Below are 22,434 nucleotides of genomic sequence, written 5' to 3'. Positions count from 1 at the left end.
AGGAGTTCAAGTGCATAGTGCGTTGAAAGTGGCGTCACAGGAAGACAGGGTGGTGAAAAAGGCATTTAGCACACTGGCCTTCATCAGTGTGGGCATTGACTATAGGGGTTAGGACATTGTTTTGAAGTTATGTAAGTGAGGCTGCACTTGGAGTACTGTGTGCATTTTGGTTGCCCTGTTATAGGAAAGACATGGTTAAACTGGAAAGAGTCCACAAAAGATTTACGAGGATGTTTCCAGGACTAGTTATCGGGAGAGGTTACCAGGCCTGAGTTATCGGGAGAGGTTGGCCAGGCTAGGTCATAATTCCTTGGAACATAGGAGAATGAGGGTTGACCTAATAGAAATGTTTAAAATTATGAGAGGCATAGATAAGGTGGATGGTAACAGTCTTTTCCCCAGGATAGGGGAGCCCAAAGTTCATCCAAAATTCTGTGTTTGCATTCTAATCTGCATTAACCCTTGCTCACCCATTATTCCTATTGCAATAAAGTGTGGAAAAATGTGATGTTGTACATTTCAGTGAACATAAGAGAAAAGTATTTGTTAATGGTGAGAGGCTGGTTAGTGCTGATATTCAAAGGGACCCGGGTATGCCAGTATACAAGTCAATGAAGGCCAACATGCAGATGCAGAAAGTGATTAGTCGAGCAAATGGCATGTCAGCCATAAGGTTAGAAGATAGGAGTAATGAAGTCCTCTTGCAAATGTTCAAGACTTGCAGCTGGAGTATTTTACATAGTTTTGGTCTCTTTAGCTAAGAAAGTTTGTACTTGCCATAGAGGGAGCAAAGGTTCACGAGATTGGTTCCAGAGAATGGCAGGTTTGCTTTATGAGGAGAAATTGAGTATCCTTGGAATGTACTCTCCAGAATTTAGAAACATGAGATGGGATCTCATCAAAAAGTCGCAGAACTCCCAATGGACATGAGAGACTAGATGCAAGGAGCATGTTTCCCTTGATTGAAGAGTCATGGACCAAGAAGCACAGTGTGAGAACGAGGCGCAAGCTATTTACAACAGAGAAGAGGAGAAATTTCTTCACTCTGGGTGTTGAACTTTCGGCATTATTTACTCTGGAGAGCTGTGGATATCCACCCATTGTGTTCATTCAAAACAGAGATCAATAGATTACAGATATTAAGGGAACTGAGGGATAAGGTGATGAGGTAGGAGATGAGCCATGATCTTGATGAAAGGCAGAGCAATCACATTGGGCCAGATAACCCATTTCTGCTCCTATTTATTATATTATTAAATCCTACATTAGAAAAGCCCCTCTATGTTTCTACAACCTCCCGAGACTTAAAACCTTGTAAGAACTTTGCATTCCTCAGTCTCTGGCATCTTGAACATCCTTGACCTCCTTCATGGTCTTTTACCTTATGGTAGTCACACTATTAGTTATTCAGACCCTAACTCTGAAAATCTGTCCCTCAGCCTCACCTTCAATGTCACAATTTGTCTAATTATATTCCTGTGAACTTTTCACAGATCAGATGTTCTTATAATTTTAAATGATCATTGTGTGACTCTTTAGACATGCTGCCTACTGTCTAATAATAATGTATGTTTGCTTAAAATGTAATATTGAACATTAATTTGGCCCAGTTGGGCCGAAGGGCTTGTTTCTGTGCTGTATGACTCTAATTAATTGTATTTTATTAATTTCCATTAGTTTACAGGAACTATATGCTTTATATTGTGCAATTCAATCTGTTTTTCTTTCACTTTCAGTTGTCGAGCATTTGAGCAATTTTGGCCCGTCGAGAGTGATCTGTAAGGGTAAGTATATTTATTGCTATAGATTGACAATAACATTGTTTTGTCACATTGATTTTCTCTCATTCAAGAAATGGTGTATTTTGATTAAAGAGACACATGTCAGAGAGGTCAAAATGCCTGTCTGTTTTGCACAGAAGAAGCAACAAACTGGGTTCAACAGTACAGGTGATAAGAAAAGATAAAATGGCTTTTTACAACAAATGCTCTTTTGGATATTATAAAATTAATACAAATCATTTTGTATTAAAATTGCAGTTCATTTTGTAAATAGTATGTATAACATTAAATATCTCACCTCTTTCCAATAGGCAGTTCATAAAATCATAGAATTGATTCAACAGGGAAGAAGGCCATACAACTCATTTATGCTTGTGCTGGCTCTCTGATAAAACTATCTAATTAATCCTATTACTTTGAGACCCATTTGGACTAATAAATGTTTTTCTTGGATTTAAACAGAGTAGGTCATTTTAATTTAAAAGCTGGTTAATTGCACACACATTCCTAACCATTCCGTGTCAAGAAAGGTAAACCAGAAAGTTTATTCTTGCTATACTGTGTCAATGAGCCAGCTTTTTGTGGAAGCAAAATATGGGTATTTACATAACTGTGGCATGTGAAGGTCATGTTTTGTACTGGGACTGTGTAAAACTTGCAACAGATCTAAGAAATGTGCCAATATTGATTTCAAATGAAATTGTTGATTTACTTCTATTTTATCACTGTAGTCCTGAGATTCCCTGCTCATTATTGCAACACAATTGTAAATAATTGTAGTGGTTTGACTTATGATTTCTTTGACACTACACTGACAAAGTGAGATATTTGAGCAGGTTTGAGGGTTTTATCATTCTTCTTTTGGGCATATACCTGGCTTCCATGGATTCTTTCAACATAATTGCATATCTTGAGATTGAGTACAAATGAACATCCCTGACTAATTCAGCTGTATAGTTCCCATTTTAGACTCTGTAAGGGGATTTAATTATGATATGGTGTTTGTGTATGTTTTTCTATAGCATACTAAAGCCTTGCAGAGCAGAATATCATTCAGCGTGTTTTGCCGATGCGATGCATTTGCTGCCAAATTAGACCTCCATGATGCAAGTGAAGTCATGTGTTCAACTTGCATGTTGGGTCCAATATTTAACAGCTGAAAGGGCAACACTGGATCCACTCACTCCACAACCACTCCTTCATCTGTGTTATTAAAAGGGATTGTTGAATACTTGCAGGCTAGTTGCCAATTGACATATGGAAGTTGGTTTGACTAAATTACTGTTTGGTGATCTCTGACCTCAAAGGTGGTTGTTCAAGAAGTCCACAAGAGTGATTTGGCAAAAGGAAGGATTGTCTTCACTTCAAGGCTTCAGCAAAACCCTGATGTTCCCAGTCTTGATTGTCATCATTCCCATTGGAGTACAAAAGTGAGTGAGAGCATCTGACTCACTGACCAGCAATTTCTGCCACAATTGCAAGCATTTAGCTTCTTTTCATAGTGTAAATTCTGCAGACCGGTTGAATTGCTCACTGCTCTCCGAACTGGCGATCTCTCAACTGACTGCTTGTAGTTTCTTCACTGTATTGATGGGAGTGAGGAATCTCCCATTGTTTGTGCTGGCAGGAGGCTTCCAGTAGCAATAACACAAGGTCCTGCAGAATATTTCAATGTACCTAGATAGCATACTGGTGGGAGGCCTTGGACTGACTGAGACCTTGGGAAGGAACAGATTCTCAACCTATGTTTGAGACTGTGTGTGTGTGTGTGTGTGCGTGCGTGCGTGCGTGCGTGCGTGTGTGTGTGAAAGAGAGAGAGAGAGTAAAAAAGAGCTGGAATAATTATTGTAATTTATGGCTCCCAATATTTAAATCTTTTCAGTAGAATCTAACATTTACTGGGAGACTGCATACTGTAGGAGAGGGAAGAAAAAATAAGCATTATGCTCTGCTCCCTCCCAATCTACAAATGTCCTACCTCCCTGGTGTGGGATGGTGGATGGAATCTAAAGCAGGGACAACATCCAAGAGGGAAAGTGGTTGATAAGTTAGCAAAGATCATGCCTCCTTGATTACCCCAAATCCAGTCTAATCTGCAAATGTCGCTTTGCTAAATTCTTGTACAATATAGTTTATTTCTCAACTTCACATGTCAAACTGAGGATAATTCCTGCCATTTGGTATTGATGTTGTGTAATCTTCTACCATGGGTGTTCAGGGCTAGAGGTTTGGGGGTGCAGAATGATGGATAATCAAGGAGAACAAAGCAGCAAGGCCTGGTATGATCCAGAAAACAACATTAAAAATTACCTATTGAAAATAAAAGGAAAAGGAATAGTTGTTTACTCATGCTTTCTTTTGACCTTCATAACCCTGTCATTTTCCAAGGAGAATTACATTTGAGCTGACTATACACTGGACAGTAAATTTCCCTAACCAAAAACAATGTACCTCCAAAGGACCTCGGTACTCATAGCACCTCTCCACAGGAAGAAGATGGGTAGGCAGAAAAGATTTTGGGTCTGTGCCACTTATAGTGGTATCTTTCTTAGTGTTTGGGATATATTGACAGGAACAATAATAACAATACAATCAGTGTTAAAAAGAATCATTTCAGCATTGTATCGAGAGATGCATTACTGGTTACTTTACTCGTAAGCTAGTGCAACACTGCCCTCTCCATTGCTGCGTGCTGCTGTATTGGGAACCTACCATGAATCCGTGCCCTCTGCTGACACTCTTGCAACAATGACTTGCCCAGAACTCAAAGTACAAAGACCAGTTTTGATGGCTGGTTATGAGCAGGCTGAAATGCAGTTGCTACGTGTTGAAATGCAGAGCTCAGACTGGCACCCTGGCTGGCACAGTGAGTTGGGCAATAGCTGGGGAGTGGTAGTGGCCTCTCCATGTATTGACAGACTGCCTGGTCCTTACCATCACTCTCATCACCTCCTGTTGGATGTGCTGGAAGCTGTTGTCAACCTCTCTCACTGTTACAGTGCTCGTCCCAACTGCTACGGACTTGGTGAAAGTCCCTTTAAGATAGAGTGTGTGTGTGTGTGTGTGTGTGTGTGTGTGTGTGTGTGTGTGTGTGTGTGTGTGTGTGTGTGTGTGTGTGTGTGTGTGTGTGGCGTGCTTACGTCAATAGAAGATAAAGGTCGTAATGACGTTGTTGAAGAGGTCAGTCGAAGTCAAAGGGAGAGAGAGAGAAAAGGGAGAGAGACACTAGCCTGCTAGTTTCTCTAATGATGGATGAGAAACAATAACTGTGTCTGCCATTGACATCCATTGCTGGAAATTGGAAGTAATCCAGTAGAGTTCACTTTGTTGCTGACCTGTAGAAGGAAACAGGTATTTGTGTGGACGACCACGATTCGAATGCTTTTCGGGGTGAGGAAGTCACTACCGAGTAAACACTGAGGTGTCGTTTCGGTTCCATCGTGGAACATTTGGATTTCATAATTACTCTCTCTATGTTCTCTACATCTACGTTTTATCTTCAGACAACGGTGGTTGTTGAAGAAGCCTTTGCTCATGTTTCACCTTATGGCTTGCGGAACTGAACTTTAAGAACCATTCCTGGACTTGGAGTTTGGGACTTTGCCACACACACACGAAGAGTTTAGTTTTTGGGGTTAATGTTCAAGGTTTAACATTTTTGAATTCTAACATACTAACATTTTTACTTCTATTTTTCGTATTATTATAAGTAGTGATTAATAAAATAGTTTTTAACACTGAATTGTGACTCAGTGTGTTTCTTTTGTTGCTGGTTCGTGACACAACCCAGAGGCTCCTCTGGATGTGCAGTGCAACAAAAGGAGGGGGAGACAGTTGATTCCATCATACCCAACAGGTGGTGATAAGGAACAAAATTAAATTCAAAATGCTGCAGATGCTGGAAATCTGAGATATAAGCAGAAAATGCTGCAAACACTTGACAGGCACATCTGTGGAAAGAGCAAAAAAGTTAACATTTCAGGTCAAAGACTCTTCATCAGAATTGGGAAGGAAAGAAAAAAAGTAGGCATTAAATTGCAGGGAGGGTGGGGCAGGGACGGATCGGACAAAGGAAATATCTTTGATAGGTTGAGACCTGAGTTTTCCTGGGGATTAGCTTTAAATGAGGTCATTTAGCTGTTGGGTTAATGGGGCATTTGGTGGGAGCTCTGAAATAAGGGCAGTCAGAGAATGAGAACAGAAATAAAGGAATGCAAGAGTTGCAAAATGGAGGGCTATAGGACTGCCTGTGTTAATGGGGAAAGAAAAACTGAGCCAATATCACAAATGGATGACCTGGTGCATTCTGATACAGACAGATGAAGTGATTTACTTGAATTTTAATATGTGTTTGGAAGTTTGGAAGGCAACTTGCCCAGATGCAAAATAAGGTGGTATTCCTTAAGCTTACATTTGGCATTTTAACTGTGCAGGAGGCTCCATAAAGATAGCTCAGAAAGAGAGCAGGATGGAGAATTAAAGTGGCAGGCAACAAGATGCCCAGAGTTTGCTGAGCACATGTGTTCCACAAAATGGTCACCCAATTTGTGTTTGGTTTCACCAGTGTAGAGGAAACCACGCTGTGAACACAAAATGAGGTATGATAGTCTGGAAGAGGTTCAAGAGAATTGCTACATCAAAGGACTGTTTGGCCTTGGATAGTAGGAAAGGAAAAGGTGAAAGGACAGGTGTTGCATTGCCTACGGTTGCGTGGGAAAGGACTGTAAGAAACGGAGCAATTGGTGGATATAGGGAGTCATGCAGGGAACGGTCCCTTTGAAATGCTGCAAATGTGACAGTGGAATATTTTGGAGGTGACAGAAATTGCAAAGGATGAACTTTTGAAATGAGGCTGGTGGAGCAGAAGGCAAGAATCTGTAGAACCCTGTTCTCGTTTTATCCAGGAGGAGAGGAGGTGAAAGCAGAAGTGCGGGAAATAGTTGAGATGCAGCCGGGGCTCTTTTAACTATGATGGAGGGGAAGCCAAAGCAGCTGTGGGAGTCTGTAGGGTTGTTTGTCACTAGCCTTGCCCCTGACATAGAGATGGAGAAATGCAGAAATGGAAGGAAAGAACCAGAGAGAGACCATATGAAAATGAGAGGTGGGTGGGAATCAGCAGCAAAAGTAATTAAAATTTGGAGTTCTGCATGAGAGCAAGAAACAAAACTAATGTTGTCATTGATGTATCAGAAATGAAGTTGAGGAAGGGGCTCTGAGTAGGACTGAAACAAAAACTGTTAAAGGTATTCCACAAAATGACAGTCATTGCTCTGGCCTCTGCAAGTTCCCATAGTTATACCGGATGAATGAGACTCTATGATCCAGGCAGTCTGTCAACAGATGAACCAAGTACTGCCAGTCTGCAGCAGTCACTCTCCTGAGCAGGATGTGGCCTGAAACCCACTTCTCAGCACTGAGCAGCTGCACTGCTGGACGGCATGGCCAGTGTTAGTTGTTATAGCTAGTCTCTCCACACCAAGTTGTGGGTGATTCATTGCTGGAAGTGTGCCAGTGGAGTATAGGGATCTGTGCCAGATTTCTAGCATAGCAGCATATAGCAATAGGGAAGGCAGGGGTTCATGCCAGGTTCGTGTACGGCAGCAAACAGTGCACCACGTGAGCAGATGTTTTTTTTAAACTACTGGGGAGAAGTATAATGAATCAGTGGATCAATGTAATGGTCTGGAGATTTCAAACTCAGGAATAGCCTGCTTTACTATTTCACTTGATGTAGCAAGTTAGAGGAAAACCAGACAGGGAGGATCTTGTGCCATTCAGTTAGTTTATGCAAATTCTTATGATTGTATGTGTCCTCAGGAAATCCAATATGGTGCTTGCCCTAACAATGAAATGTTTTGCATTGTGTCCACACAGCATAAGTGTTATCCTAGTCACTGAATACCATTAAAGGAGAGACAAGAAGTGGAGGGTAAGGGCAGGAAGGGGATTGTAGAGTGGTTTGTGGAGGGACAGGTGGGTTGAGAGTTATTTGGGTAAATATTCAGGGAGGGTTGTGGAAAGTCAACCAGATTGATGTAGATAACGATGGCTGCTCAGAGTCGGGAGGTATTTGATTAGGTGAAACCCCAGGAATGAACAGAGCTCTAGGAGATTAGGTGCGGGGTGCAATAGCAGCTACACTGTGAAGAGCCTGTTATTTATTTATTTATAAGGTGGTGATAGATGTGAAAGATCTTCTTGAAACACTACATGCCCATGTGTGAGAGGGGAATATTACCAACAATTGTGCTGTTGGTTGGATGGACAGATCTGGGACAAAGATTGGTATCCACTTTGCCATCACTTCAGTCAGCAGCATATCAGCATACATATCAGCAAGTATATATTTCTTCTTGAAACCAGAAATGTACACTTGTTTCTTCAATTTAAAAAGTTATACTTTCAATTCGAATATGGATTTGGAATTGTGCAGCTGATTTGCTGTGTCAAAATTTGCCTTGCCGCCCAACACCAGTGCTGAGGAAATCAAATGTGGTTTTATTGGCTGAAAAAGAAGTTTTATTGGCTCAGTGTTGCCACTGAGTTGTCCTTATTTTTGTTAGTAGGGTTAATAGTTGAGTAATACCCTTTGGGGGCTTTTAAATCATGATTTCTAGTGGTGGTGTACATAAATATACATTTGGCGTGTTATGGACACAAAATAGGACTGTCAATTGCCCATGAAAGATTTTATGAACAAAATAGAAGCTGCTATTTAAAACTTTGAGAAAACAAAAGAGTTCAAATCTCATTGAGAAGTATTTGATTGCATTTAAGATATAAAAATATGATCAAAATTAGTAAATGGATTGAAAGGTAAAAGTGCTATACCAAGCATTAAGATTCATGATATAGGTTACAAGACATTTTGGTGTTTTCATAAGATGGGCAATAATGAACGTCACAGTAAATAATGTTTTTTATTTTTATTTACATTTCTGGTAATAAAGAAAATTTGTGTGTCAGCATTGCGTATCAAGTTGGGAAAACAAGTCTGGGCAGGCAGGGGTGTGGTGGGAGGTGGGTCTTAAATCTGGCATTGTCGCTAAGTTTGAGAGCTGGACATGTGACCTGCAGCATGTGGCAGTGTGATTAGTGCAGTGAGTATTTTTCCAGAAGGAGAGGCTGAGAATTCTGAAGAGAATAATGGACTTTAAAAAAATATGATTTTAAAATTAGATTAACTCAATATGTAGCATATTTTGAACATGGTAGTTTAGAATCTTATGAAAGTAAATTAACACAGGCAAATGGGAGTAGTGTAGATTGGCAAAAAGAGCATCATGTATGTGGTGAGCTATAGGTCATCTTTCTGTGCTAAATATTCTGACTCCAGAAGGTGTGCACTGCTGATATAATTAGCATCTAGTGGAGGTCTTTACAACCATGACTCTGTGGCTAAGCACAGCTCAAATGCCAGCTATAAATTTGCAGATGATACCACAGTTGTTGGTAAAATCACAGCTGGCGACAAGGAGGCGTACAGGAGTGAGATAGATCAGCTGGTTGAGTGGTGTCACAACAACAACCTTGCACTCAACATCAGCAAGACCAAGAAATTGATTGTGGACTTCAGGAATGGGAAGTCGGGAGAATACGCACCCATCCTCATTGAGGGGTCAGTGGTTGAAAGGGTGAGTAGCTTCAAGTTCCTGGGCGTCAACGTCTCAGAGGTTGTAACCTGGGCCCAGCACATTAATACAATCACGAAGAAGGCATGTCAGCAGCTCTACTTCATTAGGAGTTTGAGGAGATTTGGTATGTCACCAAAGAATCTTACAAATTTCTATAGATGTATGGTGGACAGCATTCTGGTTGGTTGCATAACAGACTGGTATAGAGGCTCCAATGCACAGGATCGCAAGAGGCTGCAGAGGGTTGTAGACTCAGCCAGCTCCATCACAGACACAACCCACCCCACTATCGAGGACATCTTCAAGAGGCGGTGCCTTCCAGAAGGTGGCATCCATCACTAAAGACCCTCACCATCCGGGACGTGCCCTCTTTTCATTACTACCATTGGGTAGGAGGTACAAGAGCCTGAACGATTTAGGAACAGCTTCTTCCCCTTCACCATCAGATCTCTGAACGATCCATGAACCCATGAACACTACCTCGTTATTCCTTTTTTTGCGCTATTTATTTATTTTGTAATTTTTATGTCTTTCCACTGTACTGCTGTTGCAAAACAAGAAATTTCACGTCATATGTCAGTGATAATAAACCTGATTTTGATTCTATTCAGGCTTAATTTGATAAATTACTCTTTAAAAAAATCTGTTTAATCACTCTTCTTTATCTTTCAACAGTTAAATTAGAGCTAAACATCTAGCATTATGGAGCTAGTTAAATTTACTAAATGTGCAGTTTATGTATGAATTTATCAAAATAATTTTTTTTTAATTTCAAATTTTTATTAATAAATATCAAGTCATGAACTGAAGTAGACAACATAACTGACATTGTTAAATTAATAATCAGAGAAGTACATGTCATAAATTATATTTTCGAAGTGCAAATATAGTCTCTCTTCCTAAATGGGGATATGGCAGCATCAATGATGTTCATAATATATTATCCAATGTCTAGCTGCTTGCTTTCATCTCTTCTATCTTTAACAAGCTTACCCTTCCACATGTTATATCTTAAGTAGTACAAATGCATCCTAATTTTCTCAATGGAAGTTTCCACTTTGAAATAGATAATTCTTTAAAAACTTTGTGATCAAAGTGATTTACAACTCAAGAGAAAATTCAGGACAGTGCTATGATTAAATGCAAAGTGGTGCAAATGCTGATAATCTGAAACAAGAACAGAAAATACTGGGATTACTAGGTTTAACTGCACCTGAAAAGAGAACCTAACATAATATTTCAGATATTAAACTCTTCTTCAGAAATTGAAGATATTCAGATGTACAGACTTTAAAAAAGTAAGTTTAAAAAGGGAATGAGAAACATTTGAGCAAAAAAAAAATGGCCCTGGTCACTGTTCCTTTTGTAAGCCACCAGTGCTGACACATGTTGATGTTGATATTATCTAGTGCGCCAAAATCTGGTGTTTCAGATCATTTGAACAATTTGAGCAGTTTGCATCCATTACATAAATTTGGGATTGGAATTTTGGAATCCATGCAAACATTATTTTTATAAGAGAGCTGGTGCCACCAAATATTATTTACAAAAATAGTATAATTGGGGCATGGTTTTGGACACAGTCTTCTGGTGAGAGGCCAACTTTCGGTTTATTGGAGGTCTTGGCTGCACAGGAGTTTTCCCAGCATGAGTGGCCAGTTATGCTGATAGAACAGCTTTGAGAGCCAGTGAAGTCCTGTCCCTCAGCCCAGTGGGTATCAACTGCCTTTTACAACAAGTAAAATACTTTTAAAGTCTAGTTACTGTTGTTATATAGGAGCCATGCCAGCCAGTGTGCAATGCAAGTCAAACCCAGCAATTGTAGTCTTAATAATTACCAGTTTTAATGATGGTTGATTGATGGATAAATGTTGTCAGGACACTGGGATTCCAATCCTATATCACTTCAAAATAGTGACAGATCTTCATTAATTGTCTTCCTGAAAGAGCACCACTGAGAATGTCACACTGGAATGCCAGCCTATATTTTTGTGGTCAAGATTCTGGGTTGGAAGTTGAAACAACAGTCATTTGACCTTGAGGCAAAGGACCAACTATTGAGTCATATACTGTGTGTCACTTCTCAATGGAAATGAATTAACACAGTTCAGGCCAAGTGAGTATACATTGGGTGAATCTTTCCATTTTACTGGTTCTGGTTTGTTTTAAGTGACAGAAGTATTTGGCAAAACTAAGAATTAAACATGATGAATTTCAAATGTCTCATTTTTAAGGGTGAAAAATTAAATTTTCACTAAAATTCTCATGACAATTTAATTCTTTTACCTTATGAAAAAGAGGGTAAATTGGTGATTTCTTGTCTTACCTAACTTAATGTTATCAGAGAAGACTAGTTTCTTGTAGTTTTTTCAATGAAGAATAAAACTTTTTATGTGTTGTATTCAGACTTGTTTAATTTACTAGTCACTGAAACCCCTCAAGCAAACTGGAAGCCATTAAGTTGATTCCCTGTTATGGACCTATAACCATCTAGCCCTCAGATGTTCTGGAAGTATGATCTTACTGACTCATTTTCTCACAAAGAAAATGTTTTTTGCTTGTTATTAACACAAGATTTAGTGTTATGATTATTATTGTAACATTTTGGTTCTTTAGCCAAGAATCACTAGATTCAGGAGTGGTTCCAGAGGAATGGAAAATTGTAAATGTCACTCCACTCTTTAAGAAGGAAAGGAGGCAAAAGACAAGAAATTATAGGCCAGTTAGCCTGACTTCACTGGTTGGTAAGATGTTAGGGTCCATTATTAAGGATGAGGTTTCGGGGTGCTTGGAAGCACATGATAAAATTGGCCAAAGTCAGCATAATTTCCTTAAGGGGAGATCTTGCCTGACTAATCTGTTGGAATTCTTTGAGGAAATAACAAGCAGGATAGACAAAGGAGAGTCAATGGATGTTGTTTACTTGGATTTTCAGAAGGCCTTTGACAAGGTGCCATACATGAGGCTGCTAAACAAGATAGGAGCCCATGCTATTACAGGAAAGGTACTAGCATGGATAGAAGATTGGCTAACTTGCAGAAGGCAAAGAGTGAGAATAAAGGGGGCCTTTTCTGGTTGGCTGCCAGTGACTAGTAGTATTCTGCAGGGGTCGGTATTGGGTCCGCTACTTTTCAGATTATATGTTAATGATCTGAATGAAGAATTGATGGCTTTGTGGCCAAGTTTGTGGATGGTACAAAGATAGGTGGATGGGAAGGTAGTGTTGGGGAAGCAGGGAGTCTGCAGAAGGACTTGTACAGGTTGGCAGAATGGGCAAAGAAGTGGCAGATGGAATATAGCGTTGGGAAGTGTACGGTCATGCACTTTGGCAGAAGGAGTAAAGGCATAGACTATTTACTAAATGAGGAGCAAGTTCAGAAATCGGAGGTGTAAAGGGACTTGGGAGTCCAAGTTCAGGATTCCCTAAAGGTTAACTTGCAGTTTGAGTCAGTAGTAAGGAAGGCAAATGCAATGTTAGCATTAATTTTGAGAGGACTAGAATATAAAAACAAGGATGTAATACTGAGGCTTTATAAGGCATTGGTCAGACCACATTTGGAGTATTGTGAGCAGTTTTGGGCCCCATATCTAAGGAAGGATGTGGTGGCATTAGAGAGGGTCCAGAGGAGGTTTACGAGAATGATCCCAGGAATGAAAGGGTTAACATATGAGGAGCATTTGATGGCACTGGGCTGTACTCATGGGGGGGTTTAGAAGGATGAGGGGGGGGGGGAATCTCATTGAAACCTACCAAATATTGAAAAGCCTGGATAGAGTGGACGTGGAGAGGATGTTTCCAGTAGGGGGAGAGCCTTGGACCAGAGAGCACGGCCAATGAATAGAAGGACATCTCCTTAGAACAGAGATGTGGAGGAATTTCTTTCGCTAGAAGGTGGGGAATCTGTGGAATTCATTGTGACAGACAGCTGTGGAGGCCAAGTCATTGGGTATATTTAAAGTGGAGATTGATAGGTTCTCGATTAGTAAGGGCATCCAAGGTTATGGGGAGAAGGCAGGAGAAGGGGTTGAGAGGGAAAAATAAATAAGCCATGATCGAATGGTGGAGCAGACACAATGGGCCAAAGACCCTAATTCTGCTCCTTTGTCTTATGGTCTTTGATAATTTGGGACATTTACTTTATCTGAAAATATTTTATCACTTCTAAATATACAGTATGTATTTAGTTCACAAAGTTGCAACAAGTGCACTTCCAAACTGTCAATTCTAACATATCTCAACTAAAAACAACATATTGCCAATGCTAGAAATATGAAATACAAAGCAGAAAATGCTGGAAATACTCAGAATTCAAACAGCATCAAGAGAGAGGAAAAGAGTTAAAATTTGAGTTGATGACCTTTCATCAGAACTGGAAGAAGTTCAAAATATTTAAAATTGGTGAGAAAGTGAGAAGGGTGGAGAGAACTAAAGGATAAGTCTTGATAGGTTTTGGACTGGGAGTGACTGAATGCCACAAGTATCGGCATTCAGTCATTCCCACAGTTACAACTTCATATAACATTGGTTGGGCCACACTTGGAGCATTGTGTGGAGTTCTGGTCACCACATTATGGGAAGGATGTGAATATGCTGGAGATGATTCACAGGAGATTCACCAGGATGTTGTCTGCATTGGAGCATTTCAGTTATAAGGAGAGACTGGATAGACTGGATTTGTTTTTCTTGGAGCAGAGGAGGTTGAGGGCTGATTGGATAGAGGTACATAAATTTATAAGAGGATTGGATAAGGTTGATAGTAAATTGATAGTAAAAATCTTTTTCCCTTGGTTGGGTTGTCTAAGACAAGAAGGTATAGGTATAGGGTGAGAGGTAGGAGATTTAGAGAGGATATGAGGGGTAATTTTTTTCACTCACAGTGTGGAATGCACTGCCTGAAGAGATGGTGGAGGCAGTTACTCTCACGACATTGAATTGCCAGGGCATAGAAGGCTACATGTCTACTGCTGGTAAACAGGATTAGTCAAAACAGGTACAACAGGTAGCATGGATGTGAAGGGCTCTATAACTCTTTGATTATGATGCTCTAAGCACTTTCAGAATCAAATTTATTATCACTGATATACATGACGTGAAATTTGTTGTTTTGTGGCAGCAGTACAGTGGAAAGACATGAAATTACCACAAGTTGCATAAATAAATAAATAGTGAAAAAAGAAATGAAAAACAAGGTAGTGTCCATGGGTTAATGGACTGTTCAAAGATCTGATGGCAGAGGGGAAGAAGCTGTTCCTGAATCGTTGAATGTGGGTCTTCATGCTCCTGTACCTCTTCCCTGATGGTAGTAACAAGAAGAGGGCATGTCGTGGATGGTGAGGGCCCTTAGAGATGGATGACGCCTTCTTGAGACACCGCCTCTTGAAGATGTCCTCGATGGTGGGGAGGGTTGTGCTCATGATGAAGCTGGCTGTGTCTATAACCCTCTGCTATCTGTGCAATGGAGGCTCCATACGAGGCTGTGATGAAACCAGTCAGAATGCTCTCCACTGTACATCTACAGAAATTTGTAAGAGTCTTTGGTGACACACCGAATCTCCTTAAACTCCCAACGAAGTAGAGCTGCTGGCATTCCTTATTCGTGATTGCATCAATGCGTTGAGCCCAAGACAGGTCCTCTGAGATGTTGACGCCCAGGAACTTGAAGCTGCTCACCCTTTCCAACCTTGACCCCTCAATGAGGACTGGTGTGTGTTCTCCCGACTTCCCCTTGGTCTTGCTGATGCTGAGTGAGAGGTTGTTGTTGTGACACCACTCAACCAGCCAATCTCTCTCATTTCTGTACACCTCCTCATCACTTTGCCCTTAAATCCAAATAATTTACCAGTATTTGAAGAAAGGAAATAAATGATTTGCTTTTGTGTTGATATCCCACCTTACTGAAAGACATTCAGAGAAAAATGTTTGTGAATCATAACCACTGACCATTGTTAAGCAGCTGGTGGTATGATGTCTCGAAGAGGTACTGAGGAAGAGGTGAAATGTGCTTTATTATCACAATGTTTCACCCACAGCTTTGAGACATGAGCTAAACAGAAGTATGGGTGTGGTGGAATGGAGATTAAGATGTTGGATTTGCACTCCAAGCCAGCACTATTCTTCCAGTAGTACAAGTTTGAATCCCATCATGGCAGTTGCTGAATTTAAATTCCAGTAAATAAATAAATCTGGAATTAAAAAGTAACTGGTGTTAATAATTGTGGGAGTGAAACAACCAGATTGTTGTACAAATCCATCTGATGTTTGACTGATCTGGCCAATATGGTTGACTCTTAATTGCTTCCATAGTTTGGCTGGGAAATTAATTTTGGCATTGAAGAATCACCTGAATAAAATATTCTGACTGGTTACCATTTTACTGTCAATTTGTTCTCATTACAGTCCCACGAAGAGCAGATTTGCAAACAATTGTGATGAAAGGTCATCAACATTACTGTTTCTGTCTCCACAGATGCTGCCTTATGTGTTGAGTAGTTTCAGTGTATTTTTTTAAAAGAAGTTATAGATGAAATATATGACCAAATTACCAGGAAAGAACCTCTCTTCAGATAATGCCTTAGGATGTTTTGCATCCCCCTTGACTGAGTGATTTTTCCCTCTCATTAAAGGCTTTTTCAGAATGACTTAGTGATAATATGAAGCAGATTAGGGGAAGTTTTCCTTTAAAAACATCTTCCCAAAAGTCAGTCCTCAAATTATGTAGGGTGAATTGTCCCAAGATTCAAGTACCTCATTACATTGGACTGCCCATCTCTTTGCTAACATTTTCAAAATTCTGTTGTGTTTTGTTTTCCTCTTTGATTTACTCTGCATACTCTGCACACAACTATTGGAAAGACTAACAAATCATTCAAAATCAATTCAGTTCAGATTTTGGTTGAAATAGTAATTCTCCCAGAGACTTACCTGCAACTTTTTTTGGGGCTGCATATTCAGAAGAGTTTTTGGCTCCCCAAGTAATAATGCATATTTCAAGCAGAGTAGGGCGTATTTTATAAATCCTGTCCAAGAGAAGGACTTTCACAATCTAGTAAACCCATCTCTTTAGGGTGCCACCTCATTCAGCAGTTCACATGTAATAATTTATGAGGTGTTATTGCTGGATTTGTTGAATTATCCCATTCCAGAATTAAGGTAATTCGCTTTATAGAATAGAATTTCAAACATTGCAAGTTGTTACATTCAGGAGATGATAAATGAAAATTTTGTTTGGATATTGTTGATGAAAATTATATATTCTTTGCTTATATATAAATCTACCTTTTTAAAGAATGTAGAACAAGCCTATGGAAGCATTTGTGTAAGAAGCTACTAAATGATATTTAATCCTTCAAATACAAATGGCTTATTGATAGAGTACCCATTTGGGGGTACCCATTTCTTACCTATTGCATTTCATTTTCCAACTCATAAGAGTATATAGATCATTGTTTTGAAACTTTAAAATAGGCAACTTGAACTTTGTTTCTTTGGGTTGATTAGAAAATTGAAAAATTACCACTGTGGTACTTTCAGATGTAATTGCATTAACACTACATATCTAGGGTGTAGCCAATTGAAGCACTATTCAGTTATAAAGGAATACGTGGTTTTGAAGTAATAAAGAGAAAGGAAAGTGGGCAATAATTTACTGGAGCTGAATTTTTATTTCTAACCAAATAATGTTTGTAATAAAGGTGTATTTCTAATAAGTTTTATGTTGCAATGACTTAAACAGCTTGAGCTGTTTCTGTTTACCCTTTTTTCCTTGAATGATGTATGGTAAATCTCACCCTTATAAGCAACAATAATGTAACTTGCAATGATTGACTTAGATTCTACCTAAGTTTTCCTAATGAGTCTTGTAGTAAATAAATGCTTTACCATTGAATTTTATCTCTTGGCAGATCTCTTGAACAATATGTGTGAAGTGATACAATCCCACATGATTCAATATATTACAATACTTTCCAATATAATTCATAGAGGAAAAGTCAAATTGCAAAATGAGGGAAGGTCAGTCACGTTGGATGGGAAAATGAATCTTAATGATTCTTTTGCATATATGGGAAAACATCAACTGTCTAAAACAAGCAAAAACCACTTCAGTTGCATTATATTTCCTGCAATTTATCAGATGATGTTGTTACTGTAACAAGTGCTTTTAATGCCATCAAAATGTATTTGTTTCAGGTTAGGTTTTAATATTTAGAATGGATGATTTTAGATCATTAATCAGCTCTTGGTTTTGTACATTTAGAATGAGCAGTTAATGTAACAGAATGCACACTGTGAAAATGAAATCCAGGAACTGAAATTTAAAGAGTTCTGAGAGCAGCTATTTGAAGCCTCACAAAATATAACACTCCAGTTGAGGCTTCTAGTAGTTTAACAATAAATTCAAAACCAGTGGATGATGCTTAATGCTTGAGTCTTTACTGAGTTCTGCTCTGCTAGAACTTGAACACCAGACTTCAGTGAAATGTGACATGACTTTCAGATCAGATTGAGATCAAGTTGATGCACCATCTGTCTTGGCAAGTACACGTTGCTGTATTTAGAACATAAAAATTTTGAAAGCATGTGAAGCAATTTTGTTTACTCTAAAAATTGTTAAAAATTTTCTATAATTCAGTAATTTTCAGATCTATACTTTGAAAAGTAGATTGGCAGATTCTTTTTTGGATTTTGGATCATTTGGCTGCACTTGAAAAGCTGGTAAAGTAAACTGTGGAAAAACCAGAAAATATCTGCAAAGGACAATAGACAGATTAAGTGAGTGTCAAGAGGGTGACGGATGAAGATTGACCACTTTGGCAGGAAGAATACAAAAATAGAATCTTTTGAACAGTAAGAAGCTGGTAAGTTTGGGATTCTAAAGAATCAGTATACTTCTTCTGAAACTCAAAATAGATACGCAGTTTGAAAGGTAAATGATGTTGCGAGGGGGTGAATGTATAAGAGTACCCTTACTGAGATTGTATAGACTTTGTGGGATTTCATTTGGATTACTGCGTGCAGTTTTAGTTTTCACACCTAAGGAAAGAGTTCCCTGGCTTTATGTAGCATCAAATTCACCGTATTGATTTTGGGATGAAGGAGTTGCCCAATGAGGAGAGATTGGGTAAGAGTGGCCTTTACTTGCTGGATTTTGAGATGACTTAATTGAAGTATGCATGATTTTGAGAGGGATTAAGAAGGCAAATGCCAACGGGTTCTTTCATTAACTGAAGAACCCAGAACAAGGGAGCAGTTTTAGGATTAGGAATCAGCCAATCTGAAATGAGATGACAAAACTTTTTTTTTGTAAAAGGTTGTAGATCTTTGAAATTCAGTACCCCAGAGGGCTGCAGATGAACAAGGCTGAGATCAATAGGTTCTCAGTCATGAAAGGATTTGGAGGGACAGGTTCAGCCATCATCTTATGGAATGGTGGAGCTGTCTTGAGGGCTGTATTCCTTACTTATATTACTTATATTCTGAATTTTTAAATATTTGCTTGCCAGTGAGGATGGAGAACAATATTTGCTGGAACTTAATTATGTATTTTCTTTATGAGCTTTGCATTATTCATTTTAATTTTGTTTCATATTTAGCATGTCACATCCTTTTTAATAATAATAGAATTATGTTATAATGATACTGTAAACTGATTTGAATGCTTTTGTGACAAATGAATCCCACTTTCAATGATACAAAATGAAATTAGCTAGTTGTTGCCATTGCTGTTCTAATTATTAGAAGTTTGCTTTATTTTTACATAGAATAAACCAGTCAAATGATCATATTGAAAAATCACAATATATTTTGTTTTAATCAGAACAACAATTAATGGCTGGCTGATTAATAAGAACATTTTTATTTGCTAAAAAGAACTGCCTGTGGCAAAAACAAATGTCATTGACATGAGATTTGCCCCACACTCTTATATTAGCCAAGCATCTTTTTAGATATCCACTAGACAAAGCATGTGCAGTCCAATTTTAAAAGTGCACCTTCTCTTATAATGTGCATTAAATTATACTTCAGAAATTTATGCAAGGGAGTAAAAATGGGTTAAAAGAGAGGCAGAATTTAAGTTGTATGTGACGAAAAGGGTTAAACATTTGGGAAATTAACCTATTTAATCCAGTGGGAAATCAGTGAGCTCAGATTGGCAATCCATTTTACTCTCTTTCTCAACTTTATTTCCCATAACCTTCAATTTGCTTATGATATAATTGTTAGTTTTTACACAGACTAAGTACTGAACATTTAAGTAACATTTCTCCATATTCATTAGAGCCAAGGACATGATCTTGTTCAGTCACTAGCAAAACAAATGTTTTTCATCTCATGGATAATGATGTTAATATGAACAGCTTATCTTAATTAGCATTATGTCTGCCAATTAACCTGAAGTGACTCCAGAATGTTGAGATCATGCACTGCATGCAGTTTAAAGGTGTTTAGGTACAAATAACATATTAGTAAATTTAAGTTGGGAGAAAAATAAAACAAGTTAAGGCAACAAAGATTTATATTATTGTGTTTTAGTTACATATAAGAATATACTTCATTGAGTCAAATGAACCATAACTCTTGATTGTAGACACAAAGACTATCCTCAAAGATGGGGTTACGGAATACCTAGAGGCACAGGGCAGGATAGGTCCTAGCCAACATGGTTTTGTGAAGGGAAGATCCTGCCTGACCAACCTATTGGAGTTTTTTGAAGAAATCACAGGCAAGTTGGATAAGGGAGAGACGGTAGATGTTGTGTATTTAGACTTTCAAAAGGCCTTTGATAAGGTGCCTCACGAGAGACTGATTAATAAATTGAGAGGTCATGGAATTACGGGTAGGATAACAGAATGGGTGGAGCATTGGCTGGTTGACAGGAAGCAAAGAGTGGAAATAAAAGGATCTCGTTCTGGCTGGTTACTGGTTACTAGTGGTGTGCCGCAGGGGTCGGTGTTGGGACCGCTCCTTTTTACCTTGTACATTAACGATTTGGATGATGGAATAAATGGTTTCGTGGCTAAGTTTGCGGATGACACCAAGATAGGGGGAGGAGTAGGGAGTATTGAAGAGATAGGAAGGTTGCAGAGGGACCTAGACAGTTTAGGAGAATGGGCAAGGAAATGGCAGATGAGATTCAATGTAGGGAAATGTGCAGTTGTACACTTTGGAAGCAGAAATAAGCGGGCAGATTATTATCTAGGAGGAGAGAAAATCCAAAGCACGGAAGTACAAAGGGACTTGGGGGTACTCGTGCAGGATACCTTAAAGGTTAACCACCAGGTCGGATCGGTGGTAAAGAAAGCGAATGCTATGTTGGCATCCATTTCGAGAGGTATAGTGTATAAAAGTAAGGAAGTGTTGATGAGGCTCTACGGGGCACTAGTGAGGCCTCATTTGGAATATTGTGCGCCGTTTTGGGCCCCACATCTTAGGAGGGATGTGTTGACGTTGGAGAGGGTTCAGAGGAGATTTACGAGGATGATTCCAAGAATGAAAGGGCTTAAGTATGAGGAGCGTTTGTCGGCTCTTGGACTGTACTCGCTGGAGTACAGAAGAATGAGAGGGGACCTCATAGCGACATTTAAAATATTGATAGGAAAGGACAGAGTAAATGTGGCTAGGCTGTTTCCCTTGTGGGTGAGTCCAGGACCAGAGGGCACAATCTTAGAATTAGAGGGTACAGTTTCAAAACAGAGATGAGGAAAAATTTCTTTAGCCAGAGGGTGGTGAATTTGTGGAACTCCTTGCCACGTACAGCAGTGGAAGCCAGATCAGTGGGGGTGTTCAAGGAGGAGACAGATAGATATCTAAATAGTCAGGATATCAAGGGATATGGGGATAAGGCCGGTAGTTGGATTAGAATAGTTTTTTTTTCTTCTTCTTCTTCCCCCATTCCCCATTTCTCATTTCTATTTCCCTTTCCTTGGAGCAGACTCGATGGGCCGAATGGCCTGCTTCTGCTCCCTTGTCTTGTGATCTTGTGATCTTGTGATAATTATTACATCCTGTCTGGCACAAAAATCAGTCAGAGAAGAAGGCTCAAAGTAAATTAATGATAAAAAATTGCCAGAAAAAGCAGCAGACCAGTAGATTGCGAGAAATTTAGAATTCAGAAAAAGAGGACAGAAAGATAGATTAAGGGAAAGATGCAGTATGGGAATAAGTTTGCAGGAAACATAAAGATTGACTGTAAAAACCTGCAGATATGTGAAGGGAAGTCTGAAATGGGGGAGAAAACATTTGAGAGCAAAGAAAAGGCAGAAGAATTAAGCAGAATTTGGATTTAACTTCACAAAGGAGGACACAAATAACCTCCCAATATATTAGGAAACTAGAATCTAGATAGAGAGAGAGGAACTGAAGGAACTCAGTATAGGTAAATAAAATAGTGCTCAGAAAATTAATGGGGCTAAAGACTGACAAACCCCACGGTCTGATGACCATGATCTCAGAGAGTTAAAGATAGGGCCTTGAAAAGAGTGGAAGCATTAAGAATCATCTTCTAAAATTCTTTAGACTCTGGAACAGTTCCTGCAGATTGGAGGGTGGCAAATGTTGCTATAAGGAGAAGTTAGACAAACTTGGATTGTTTTCTCTGGAGTGTTGGCAGCTGAGGGGCATCCTGATAGAAGTATATAAAATTATGAGAGGCATGGACAGAGTAGCTGGTCAGATTTTTTTTCCCCAGTGTTGAAATGTCAAATACAAGAGGACATAGCTTTAAGATGAGAGGAGGAAAATTTAAAGGATATTTACATGGCAAGTTTTTGTTTTTCATAGAGACTGGAAGGTGCCTGGAATGCTCTGCCAGAGGAAGTGATGGAAACAGATACAATAGCAATGATTAAGAGGCGTTTAGACAGACACATGAACAGGCAGGGAATTGAGTGATATAGACCATGTACAGGCAGATGTGCGGTTTAAATTTGCATCATGGTTGGTACAGACATTGTGGGCTGAAGGGCTGATCCCTGTGCTGTACTGTTCTATGTTCTATGTAACCCTACTATTTAAAAAGGGA

The 22,434-nt window shown here is 39.2% G+C and overlaps 1 protein-coding gene across 3 annotated transcripts in view; it reads left to right on the top strand.

The window, feature by feature from the left end:
• The window catches only part of fhit (fragile histidine triad diadenosine triphosphatase), an 801,834-nt gene that overhangs the window by 28,064 nt on the left and 751,336 nt on the right, over positions 1 to 22,434 (top strand). For all 3 annotated transcript variants that reach the window (XM_052018273.1, XM_052018271.1, XM_052018272.1), the window contains one exon: positions 1,737 to 1,784. The gene's annotated coding sequence lies outside the window, so the exon portion shown is untranslated. Of the gene's footprint in view, positions 1 to 1,736; positions 1,785 to 22,434 lie in introns of those variants that run through there.

Source organism: Pristis pectinata, chromosome 6, assembly GCF_009764475.1.
Source record: "Pristis pectinata isolate sPriPec2 chromosome 6, sPriPec2.1.pri, whole genome shotgun sequence".
NCBI classification, from domain to species: Eukaryota; Metazoa; Chordata; class Chondrichthyes; order Rhinopristiformes; family Pristidae; genus Pristis; species Pristis pectinata.
This window is presented reverse-complemented; position numbering and strand designations above follow the sequence as displayed.